Genomic DNA, 12,952 nt, shown 5'->3' on the forward strand with positions numbered 1-12,952 from the left:
AAATAACCACCAAGGCATCCACTATAACCTCCGCCATTTCTTTCAGAACCCTCGGATGCATTCCATCCGGTCCTGGCGACTTGTCCACAATCAGCCCCTCCAGTCTGTCGAGCACCACCTCTCTAGTAACAGTAATGTCATTAAGACCCTCCAGTCCTACCACCTTTCCATCGCTAACACCCGGCAAATTATTCACGTCCTCCTCCGTGAAGACAGAAACAAAAAAGTTATTCAAGACCTTAGCCATTTCCCCATCCCCTACCACTAGGTCCCCTTTCTCATCCTCTAAAGGACCAACGTTCACCCTAGCCAGCCTCTTCCTTTTTATATATTTATAAAAACTCTTGCTATCCTTTTTTATATTAAGTGCTAGCCCAGCTTCATAGCTTCTCCTACCCTCCTTTATCAACTTCTTTGTCAATCTTTGTTGACATTTAAACCTTTCCCAATCCTCTTCTCGCCCACTGCTCTTAGCTACTCTAAATTCCTCCGCTTTTAATTTAACACTTTCCTTCACCTCCAGCAAATGTTATAACTTTTAGCTCGAAACCAGCTTCATACTTAACCTCTTTTGATGGAGGATGCATTTTTCTTCTTTTACCACATGGTGTCTGCTCCATCTAGGCTTGCCTTAAACTCTTTCATGTCTCACAATATAGCTCATATCACTTGCTCAATCCCTTGCAGTAAATTATTAGGTAGGTAAAACATGTATTTGGGGATAAAAAATTGAGGCGGACTACTAATTCAAGTATTGCATATCATGTGTAAGCCATTTGGCTCCTCAAGCCTGCTCCATCATTTAATATGACTATAGCTGATTCCCTATCTCAATGCCATACTCTTCTTTTTTCCCGTTGTCCTTGATGCCTTTAATATCTAGAAATCTATCCATTTATTTCTTAAATATATTCAGTGATTTGGTTTCCATAGCCTTCTAAGTAGAGAATTCCACAGGTTCACCACCCTCTCCCCATCTCAGTCCTAAATAATCGACCCTGTATTCTGAGTCTATGACCCTTTGTTCAAGACCCCCACCCCTCCAGCCAGGGGCAACATCATCCTATCTATTCAGCCCTGTCAGAATGTTATATATTTCAATGAGCTTCCTGCTATGAAAAGGTGAAAGGCAGGAGTAATGTTGTTACAAAAGAAATGACGTGATGATGAATGGTAATAATAGCTAGTAATGGGATAAGTAAGGAAGCAGCTGTATCCAAAGGAGGTATAAGTGGGAAAATGCAGAATAACAACCAACAGCTCCATTCTTAAAAAAATTGCAGCGAGTGGTCATGATCCAAAATTTTTGAACTGAATTTTGATTCTGGAAGACTGCACAGTACATCGCAAAAGATGAGGTGCTGTTCCTCAACTTATGATGAGCTTTACTGAAACAGTGTAAAAGGCTGAAAACATAAATAACAGAGTGGGAGTGGAGTGGACAGACAACTTGAAGCTTAAGGTCTTGATTGGTAGTGTTTTCTAAAGCCCAATATCCATTAGGTCTCCTTAACGTAGAGACAACCACATTGAGAGCAGTGACTGTTTTTCTCCTCTTAAGTTCTCCACCACAGTAAGGTCCCAAATTCATCCCAGTGGGAATGGGAATCAAACAGCATGCTGCTGGCATCAATATGATCTGCTCTCGCTATCCAGCCAATTGATCTTCCCCCAAGAAGTTAGAATTGCTTTAGCAATTTATACTCCTTATGTGCATGCTGTAACCTGGAACTATGGATTCTGATGATGGAGGCCCATTTTGTTTTCGTTATGCAGTTGACAAGGAATCTCTCCCGCTCTTACTCCTGCCATTGGTATGTGTTGGAAAGACTTACAAGTTGCTACTCAATCTTTTTGGTCATGTTGTGAACCAACTCCCTTTGGCCATCATGTCCTGGAATAGGACTTGAACCCAGAGCTTCTAGTCAGAGGCTGGCACACTACCACTATATCACAAGATCTCCTGAGTAGCAATTAAACTATAATAAATTGAAAAAAAAGGTAAATTGCTGTGTCATCTGGAAGGAGTTAGAGTCATAGAGGTTTACAGCACGGAAACAAGTCCTTTGGCCCAACTTGTCCATACTGCCCTTTCTTTTTTAAAACCCCTATTAACTCATCCCAATTGCCCACATTTGGCCCATATCCCTCTATACCCATCGCACCCATGTAACTATCTAAATGCTTTTTAAAATACAAAATTGTACCCACTTCTATACCACCTCTGGCAGTTTGTTCCAGACACTTACCACCCTCTGTGTGGAAAAAATTGCCCCTCTGGACACTTTTGTATCATTCCCCTCTCACCCTAAACCTATGCCCTCTAGTTCTAGACTCCCCTACATTTGAGAAAAGACATTGACTATCTAGCTGATCTGTGCCCCTCATTATTTTATAGACCTCTATAAAATCATCCCTCAGCCTCCTATGCTCCATAGAAAACAGTCCCAGTCTGTTCCGCCTCTCCTTATAACACAATCCATCAAGTAATGGTAGCATCCTAGTAAATCTTTTCTGCACTCTTTCTAGTTTAATAATATCCTTTCTATAATGGGGTGACCAGAACTGCACACAGTATTCCAAGTGTGGCCTTACCAATATCTTATAAACTTCAACAAGATGTCCCAACTCCTGTATTCAATGTTCTGACCAATGAAATCAAGCATGTCAAATGCCGTCTTCACCACTCTGTCCATCTGTGACTCCACTTTCAAGGAGCTATGGGCACGTACCCCTAGATCTCTTTGTTCTGTAACTCTCTCCTATGCCCTACCATTAACTGAGTAAGTCCTGCTCTGCTTCAATCTACCAAAATGAACCACCTCGCATGTATCTAAACTAAACTCCATCTGCCATTCGTCAGCCCACTGGCCCAATTGATCGAGATCTTGTTGCAATTGGAGATAACTTCTTTCACTGTCCAAAATGCCACCAATCTAGTGTTATCTGCAAACTTACTAATCATGCCTACTATATTCTCATCCAAATCATTGCTGATTGGTTGGCAAGTGAACGCTGATTGGTAGGGACGTTGACATGGGGAATGCACTATTTGATGATGAGAATCAGAGAATCCCTATAGTGCAGAAGGAGGCCTTTCAGCCCATCAAGTCTGCACCAACCACAATCCTATCCAGGCCCTATCCCACACTCCACGTATTGGTCCTGCTGACACTAAGGGGTAATTTAGCATAGCCAATCAACCTAATTTGCACATCTTTGGAACGTGGGAGGAAACCGCAGTACCCCGAAGAAACCCACACAGACAAGGGGAGAATGTGCAAACTCCACACAGACAGTGACCCAAGCTGGGAATCAAACCCCGGTCCTTGGTGCTGTGAGGCAGCCGTGCTAACCACTGTGCCACCGTGCTGCTTCTAAAAAGCCCCATTTTTTGGGACTTTGGACAGGGAAAAGGGAGGAGGCCAGGTATTACAACTTCTGTATGGGAAGGAGAGTGGGTGCTGGTGATGATTGAGGAATGGACCACAGCATTACCGAGGAAGTAGTCACTTCAGAATACTGAAAGGGATAGGTATGATGTGTTTAGTGGCAAAATCACATTGTTGGTTACAGGAATGGCAGAGGATGATCTTGTTGTGAAAGCTAGTTTATGATTCATGTGAATATTTTGGAGGTAACTTTTTATTTTAGTTTTGAGAAAATTGAAATTGTGAAGTAAGTTAATTAAAATGCTGGGCTTAGGGTTTACAAGAATAACCAAAGAAGGAACAGTTCCAAGGGTGATCCATCTTTGTTTAATAAAGTCAGAATAGAGCTATGGACTAGCAGGTGGACTTACTTAGCTAAAGAGCTGGAGACACGGGGGTGAATTTTACCATTTTGCCCACCATAGATGTCATGATGAGGGACAGACGATGGAAAGGTCTATTGATCTCGGGTGGGGTTTTTTGGTTTCAGGGCAAGTGTGGACTGAAAGTGTCCACAACATCTCTAAATCCCTACTGTAATCATCCTGGAGGTTACCATTGACTATAAACTGAACTAGACCAGCCATAGAAATACTTTGGCTGCAAGGGCACATTAGAAGCTAGAAATTCTGCAGCAAGTAACTCACTTCCTGACTCCCCAAAGCCTGTCCATCATCTGCAAGAAACAAGTCAGGAGTGTGATAGAATACCCTCCACTTGAGTATTGTCAACGCATTTCATCTTCCACTCCACCGAGATATTCACAAGAAGGGAAATCAACAAATATGTATTGTGTGAGGAGAGAGTGCAGATTGGTTGGAAAGCAGACTCTGATTGGAAGACGCATTGCCATGGGGAATACACAAGTTGACAGTTAATGGCTATCACCTATTTGCACCATCTGGTGATGATTTGCATAACAATTTTGGGCACCACCGTGGGACGCTATTCACTTGCTTCTACTTCATGAAAATAGATGGATGTCACTTATAAGTGATAGCCATTTGATGGTTCATGCCTTAGGGCGATGCCTTGACTAATTCCAATCAAGCTGCTTTGTTGAAATTTCAAACAATTCTTGGTAGTTGACTATCAGTCATCATCAAATAGTGCATTCCCCATGTCAATGCCCCTACCAATCAGCACTGTCTTTTCATACAGTATTAATTTATTGATCTCATCTGCATTGTATTCTTGTGAATGTCCTGATGAGTGAAAAAGCATTCTTTTTTTTTCAGGAACATTCAAGTTCTGTATTCTCCACTTACCTGGATAAGTACAAGCTTATGATGGGCAATGGGACCCTGTGCAAGAACCTCTCTGGCTATATCGAGGGCATCCTGAAATCCATTGTACAAAGAACCCCCAGCTTTTGTCAAAATACTATGGACTTCCTACAGAAACTCAGCACACATGGAGCAGTTGAACCAGGAGCGCTCCTCGTCATAATGGATGTCTCGGCACTCTACTCCCTCAGTACTCAATGCTGACAACTGCCAGTTTCCAGATGCAATCTTACAACTCATCCGCTTCATCCTGGACCACAATATCTTCACCTTCAACAACCAGTTCTTCATCCAGACACTCAGAACAGCCATGGGACCAAATTCGCACCTCAATATGCCAAGATCTTCATGCACAGGTTTGAACAAGACTTCTTCACCACACAGGACCTTCAACCAGTGCTATACACTAGATGCATCAATGGCATTTTCTTTCTTTGGTGAACAATCACTGAATCAACTATATGATGACATCAACAAGTTCCATCCCACCATCAGACTCACCGTGGACTACTCTCCAGACTCGGTTGCATTCTTGGACACACGCATCTCCATCAAGGACGGTCACCTCTGCACCTCACTGTACCGCAAGCCCACAGATAACCTCACAATGCTCCACTTCTCCAGCTTCCACCCTAAACACGTTTAAGAAGCCATCCCCTATGGACAAGCCCTCCGTATTTACAGGATCTGCTCAGATGCATCCAAACACTGAAAGATGCCCTCATAAGAACAGGATATGGTGCTTGACTCATCGATCGACAGTTCCGACTCACCACAGCGAAAATCTGCACTGACCTCCTCAGAGGACCAACACAGGGCACGGCGTACAGAGTATCCTTCGTCATCTGGTACTTTCCTGGAGTGGAGAAGCTACAAGACCTTCTCCGGAGCCTTCAACATGTCATTGATGAAGATGGGTATAGAGGGAAATGGGCCAAATGTGGGCAATTGAGAATAGCTTTGGGTTTAAAAAAAAGGGTGGCATGGACAAGTTGGGCTGAAGGGCCTTTTTTCATGCTCTAAACATCTATGACTCTGAGTACAGCTTCTACAACGCTCTAGAAGCTTGACACTATCCAAGGGAAAGCAACCTACTTGACTGACACCCCATTTGTCTCTTTAAACATCCCCTCCTTCCACTACCACTGCACAGTTCCATCTACAAGCTGCACTGTCAAGACATCTTCAACAGCACCTTCTGAGCCTGTAACTTCTATTGGGTAGCAGGTGCATGGGAACACCACTGCTTTTGAATTCTCCAAATCGCATACCTTCCTGACTTCCAAATATATTGCCAGACTTTCATTAGCGCTGGTTTAAAATCCTGAATTTCCCAATCTAATACAACTTCCAGAGTATCTACACCATATAGACTGCAACAGTTGTAGAAGGTGGCTCATCAACACCTTATCTTAAGAACATAGAACATAGAACATAGAGCACTACAGCACAAACAGGCCCTTCGGCCCACAAGTTGCGCCGATCACATCACCTACCAACCTACAGACCTATCTATAACCCTCAATCTCATTAAACCCCATATACTCATCCAGAAGTCTTTTAAAAGACCCCAGCGAGTTCGCCTCCACCACCACTGACGGCAGCCGATTCCATTCACTCACCACCCTCTGAGTGAAAAACTTACCCCTAACATCACTTCTGAACCTCCCTCCCCGCACCTTAAATCTGTGTCAGCATTTATTGCCCATCCTTATCAGCAAAGTGCTGTGAATGAATATATTGTATGGAAAATTCTCTGAAAGTTGAGTCATAACTGGCACAAAGGAAGATGGTTATGGTAGATGATGAACAATCAATTCCACTACAGGAAGCTAATATTATTGTCACCATCTGGTGACAAGTTATAACATAACCCATCGTGGGGAAGGTTTTTTCTCAAAGGTGTCAGATATCTGGCTAATTAAAAAGGTTGAGGACCTTCCAAGCAATGGAGAATTATTCTGTCACGTGAACTCTTGAGCTATGCACTTAATCACATTTACATTTTGTGTTTAAAGTGTCATTTTACCCTTTCCCATCTACTTCTATCCAAGTAGAAGCAAGTCGACAATCTCCCACACTAACGCCCAAATTGTTTTGTAAATGATCACCAGATGGTGCAAATGAGCAATCCAGACTGACTTTCTGTCCAGTTTCCCTGTACAACATCTAGATGATGCAATACGCCTACCTCTAATATCACAAACACAATTCAGATCTTGACATGGGAAATGGAGATCCCATGTACCCATCCCCCATGGCAAAATATGACAAAGTATAAACTGTAATTTTACTTAAATTATATGCTGACTCCATACAAACTTTGAATGTACATAGTTCCTTTGCAAGCAATCAAATGCTGAAGTAATATTCTGTACCTAAGTAAGTAAGTATAGTGTGTCAGCCATGGCTCAGTTGGTAACATTTTTCTCTCTGAGTCAGAAGGTTGTGGGTTCAATGACTCCTCATGCTAGGACATCAAGTCAAGGTTGACACTCCAGTGCATATTGTGGCTGTTAATTTGAAGAACAGCAGGCCAATATTTAATCCCTAATTATCACGAGAAAATAGATTGTCATAATTACTGTTTGTGGAGCTTGCTGTGTGCAAATCAGCTGCCATGTCATCCATATTACAACAGTGATTACACTTTGAAAGTTTTTCATTGACTGTGCAGCATTTTGAGATGTCCAATGGTCATGAAAGGACCTACGTAGATGCAAGTCTATTATTCACCTACATGAATAGCTTATAATTTCTTTCAAATAACCTCATGTATTTTGACCATTTTCCACCTTTCTCAGTTTGTTGCAATAAGGGTTTGGTTATACATCAGATGTTTTGACTGGTAGTACTAAGACAAAAAAATCATAAGGTGCTACATTGTGGGTTTTGAACCAACTCAGTGCAGATGTATTTAAGAGCTGTTGTCAGATTGAAGTCCAAATGGAAGAGAGAGAAAAACCTATGAATGTCTTTGGTAATGTATCAGCATATCATGTGACTAAACATGCAGAGATGCATTGCTTTACAATAGATAACATCATTCTCCCTTTACTTTAGTAATATGACAACAAACTTCTAAACATTAATGATTACCCACTATGAATATCAGGTATATTACCACGTATTATTATCTACATATGTACAATAATAGTCTTTTTGATTAATGTCAATTTTACTTTGGTAAGATAATACGTTCCAGAGTTTGATCTTTGATATCCTCGGTAGCCTGTTCCTCAGGAGTATCAGCATCTTGTGAAATTGTTTTGTTGTTAGCTTCCAGAGAGGTTAATTGTTCTACTGCAGTAGAATATGAACTTGGTTCTCTAGAAGTCCTTGGTTCAGGGATTTCACAATCTTGGGCGTCGGGCATCAGACGTAAGCCATCCTGATACTGTCTCTGCTAATTCACTTTTTTCAGCAAGAATTTGATAAAGTTTATTTATTTATTAATGTCACAAGTAGGCTCATGTTAACACTGTAGTGAAGTTACTGTGAAAATCCCTTAGCCGCCACACTCCGGCGCCTGTTCGGGTACACTGAGGGAGAATTTAGCATGGCCAATGCATCTAACCAGTACATCTTTCGGACTGTGGGAGGAAACCCATGCAAACACAGGGAGAAATGTCAGACTCCACACAGACGTGACCCAAACCGGGAATCAAATCTGGGTCCCTGGCACTGTGAGGCAGCAATGCTAACCACTGTACCGCCCATCTGTGTGTCTCCACCATATTCTTTTGTTATCAAGTTGCACTGTATAAGTATTTGGATCAGTCTTAGGTAGAATATCCACAGTTGGAGATATTCACATTTCACCTGTAGTTTCTCACTAAAACTCTTTCTCCTTGTTTAAAACTCCTCTTTTTCAATGCTTGTTCATGGCAAATAAATTGGAAAAAAGCTTCTTTAATATGGTAATATTTGGTAACAAATATATATTTGCTGTAGTAGCGTTAGGTGGTGTGAGTAGATTAAATTTAGTTCTTAGTTTCCTTCTCAGGAACAACATTGCCGGTGAATTTTGTGTGGTGGCATGAGTCGGGATCCAACAGGACATGAGAACAGTTGTTATCTCCTGGATAGTGAACCTTTGGCTTGTGACACTTTGATGGCATGTTTCAATTACTGTGCTAGCCTCTCCACCAATTCATTCATGGATAGATAATATAAAGCAGTCTTTACGTGTTGTATACCACTGTCCTTAAGGTAATTCAGTTTCTGAGTTGTGAATTGCATCTCATTATCGCTAACAGGTTGTTTGGAGTGTCCAAATCTTGCGGACAACTTATCTAATGCCTCTATAGTTCTTTCACCATCCTGACTTTGGACCACTTTGAATGCGCGTCCACTATGACAAGAAACATGTAGACATCAGTGTGTTCTGCAAAGTCAATATGTATCCTCTGCCAAGTTTGTTTTGGCCAATCCCACGGGTGAAGTGGTGGTAGAGGCAGAGTATTCCGTATTCTAGCGCATGACTGACATTGCTTTACATTTTCTTCTATTTGTGAGCCAAGTCCCAGCCACCAAATACAAAATAGCTCTGTACAAGATCTTTCATCCACACTATCCCCAGATGATCTTCATGCGGTTGAACCCGTATCCAGGTTCGTAAGCATAGAGGGATGATTACCCTGTATCCCCAGAACAGTTCTCCATTTTTGACAATTAATTCAAGTTTCCTCATTATATAAGATCTGAATTCAGGATTTTTTTTTGTTAGTCCAGTTATATTTTAAAATCGTGTCCATGACCCAACCCATTACCAGATTATTCCTCTTGTGCTTTTGCACCTGAGATGATACTGGGACATTCTTGCCCCAGAGGAAATACAAAAAAATTCTAAGTGTTGAATTTGAAAAATGCATTCCCGCACTCTGTGCACTGCGGAGTGCATCAGCATGATTAACTGAAAAATCAGTGAGTCGGGCCCATTCCCACTAGAAAGGCCAGCACATAATGCTGAGCCAGCTGCTGTGCATGCGCCGATCTGCCAGCATCGAGATTGGCGCATGCATAGGTGGTTTAGCAGGTCCAGAGATTTCAGGCCCGGGCCCACTAATGACATTCAAATGGCCACTTATATAATTTATACAGCTCTGCACTGGAAATTGGCCCGGAGCTGACAGTGCCAGAAATCTGGTGCCCGGAGACTTGCGGAGGCACCCAGTGGGAAGCACACTAAATTGCCACTGCGTGAGTTTCCCAGTCAGTGCAGAAGACTGGGACAATCGCCCTAATTTGTTAATAATTTATGAGTTGGTTTTGTCCTGAAGTGGCAATCTTGATAAGGAATCTGAGATGATATGCTGTTTTAATCTCTGATACTTGATTTCATAATTTTGCACTGATAATATCAACACTCATCTTTATAGACAACATGTGACTAATGATGGGATTCCCTGGTATGGACCAAAAATTGTTGTTAATGGCTTGTCGTCAGTTGACAAAGTCTGAAATACAGGTACTGGTGAAATCACTTAATGCCAAAAATTATGCCGAATGCTTCTTCCTCACGATGTGCTTTTTTTCCCATGCTTGATAACATTTGTGATACAAGCATTATTGACCACTCCTCCTCAGTTCCCATGATGTGAGATACAACAGAACCCCTCCATAGGGCAATGCAGCTAGCTCTATAACTCTCCGGCTGCGCTCTGGGTCTTGCTCCTACTCATGCTCTTTTATCTCCCCACCTCCTAAGTTACTTTTAGCCTCAAACTTCTAGTACTCAGTTGAGGTTGTATTCCATTGTCTGAATGTGACTATTTTGAATTGCTCTGCATCCACCAGTTCTAATAATAATTTTGTCTGCTAACTTTGCATATTACTCAAAGATGATCCTGGAATACAAAGATAACTTCTCGCTTTTTTCATCTTAAATGTCTCCTTGCCTCCTCGAGGAACTAGTGAAAAAAGCTTATGGACTTCTTTGTCAATAAGATTTGAGACCCATCAATCAGCTTCCACTTCCTCCTTTGTTCCCCGACCACAGAACCAAATTTCCTCAAGACTCCACACCCCCTGTTTTAGTCCCGAACTTGCACAGTTCTCTAGGTTCTCTCCCATCTCTGCTTTGGACCCCTTAATGTTCATTATGTCCATGAGAAAGATCAAACCTGATAGCAACTGTGGATGTTTCAAGGCAAGAAAGTTGCTCTATGCAATTAAACCAAAAAGTAGAAGTGGAATTAGAGAAATTAATCCAGGATTTAACCTATAATAATGAAAATTGGGCAACCCCAATCATCCCAGTTATTAAATCTGATGGTTTTATACATACCTGATCCAGTAGATCCAGTACTGTGTGTAAATCAGTACCCCTTGCCACTAATTGAGGACCTATATGCTGGACTGGCTGGTGATCAGCAGTTCAACAAGATAAACTTGTCCCAAGCATACCTCCAGATGAGAGTGGCAACTGAGTCACAACCACTGCTCCCAATTGTTACCCACAAAGGATTGTTCCGATATAAGCACCTACCATTCAGAATAACATCAGCAACAGTCATATTCCAGAAATTGATGGATCAAATCTTAAGTGGCCTCAACAGTGTCCAGTGTTACTTGGACAACATTCTAATCACAAGCAGAATCGAACAGGAACATTTACACAACAGAGGAAACACTGGAGCATGTAGATCTCTGTGTGAAGGAAGAAAAATGTGAATTTTTCAAATTATCCATCACCTATCTTAGTCATATTATAGACAAGGATGGCCTCCATAGAGAACCTATGATCCTGGATGCACCAAGACCACAGAGAAGGTCACAGTTGCGATCACTTTTATTAATGAATTATTACAGAAAGTTCATCCTAAACATGCCAACACTACTCAAGACGCTTTATACCTTATTGTGTGCTAACTGATAATGGAGTTGGACAAAGTAGTCTGAAATTGTGTACAAAGGAGTTAAAGTCTATGGACTGACAATATTTGGAGAAAATCGAGTGTAATTCCTTTATTGAAAAAGGGAGGAAGACAGGAAGCAGCAAACTATATGTTAGTTAGCTTAACTTCTGTCACAGGGAAAGTGTTAGAAGCCATTATTAAATATGTTATAAAAGGGAAATTCAAGACAATCAGGCAGAGTGAACATGGTTTTGTGAAAGGGAAATCATGTTTAACCAATTTATTAGAGTTTTTGAAGAAGTAAACAGGTGCTATGAATAAAGCAGAACCAGTTTGTACTGTATTTAGATTTTCTGAATGCAAAGGTTGTTGTGGAAAATAAAAGTTGATGGTGTGGGAGTAACATAATGGCATGGATCGAAGATTGGCTGGTACATGGAAACAAAGGAGGCATAAATCGTTCATTTTTCGTTGACAAGATGTGATGAGTGATGTGTCACACAGATCAGTGCTAGGGCCTCAACTCATTACAATTTATTGAAGTGATTTGGATGAAGAGACCAGTGGTATGGTTGGTAAATTTGCCGATGAAACAAAATTAGGTAGGAAAGTAAGTTCTGAATAGGACATGATGAGGCTACAAAAGGACATAGATAGGTTAGGTTAATGGGCAAAGATATGACAAACAGAGTATAATGTGAGATTGTCCATTTTGGCAAAGCATAATATCTAAATTGTGAGGGACTGCAGAGCTCTGAGGTGCAGAAGGATCCAGGTGTCCTGGTGCACAAATTGCAAGAGTTTAGTATGCAGATTCATTAATTAATTAGCAAAGCTAATGGAGTATTATTGTTAATTATGAGTGGAATTGAATACAGAAGTAGAGAGGTTATGCATAAATTATACAGCTTGTTGAGACCACATCTGGAGTACTGTGTAGTCTTGGCCTCGTTAATTAAGGGAAAGTTTAAAGGCATTGGAAGCAGTTCATGGTTTACTAAATTAATACCTAGAATGAGAAGGTTGTCTTATGCAGATAGGCTGAACAGGCTCAGCTTGTATCCACTGTAGTTTAGAAGAGTAAGGAGTAACTTGATTGATTCAGATAGGATATTTTGGGGACTTGACAGGGTGGATATGGAAAGGGCGATTCCATGAAGGGGATGGATAGGGTAGAGGTAGACAGATTCTTCCCCCTCAGAAAGGACAGCAGGACTAGAGGGCACAGCCTCAAGATAGGGGGGGGGGGGGGGGGGGGGGGGGGTCAGTTTAGAATGGAGTTGAGGAGAAACTTCTTCACTCAAAGGGTGGTGAATCTCTGGAATTCTCTACCCATTGAAGTGGTAGAGGCTACCTCGCTAAATATATTTAAGTC

This window comes from Carcharhinus amblyrhynchos, chromosome 1 (genome assembly GCF_965287045.1).
Source record: "Carcharhinus amblyrhynchos chromosome 1, sCarAmb.v2.hapA, whole genome shotgun sequence".
Lineage (NCBI taxonomy): Eukaryota > Metazoa > Chordata > Chondrichthyes > Carcharhiniformes > Carcharhinidae > Carcharhinus > Carcharhinus amblyrhynchos.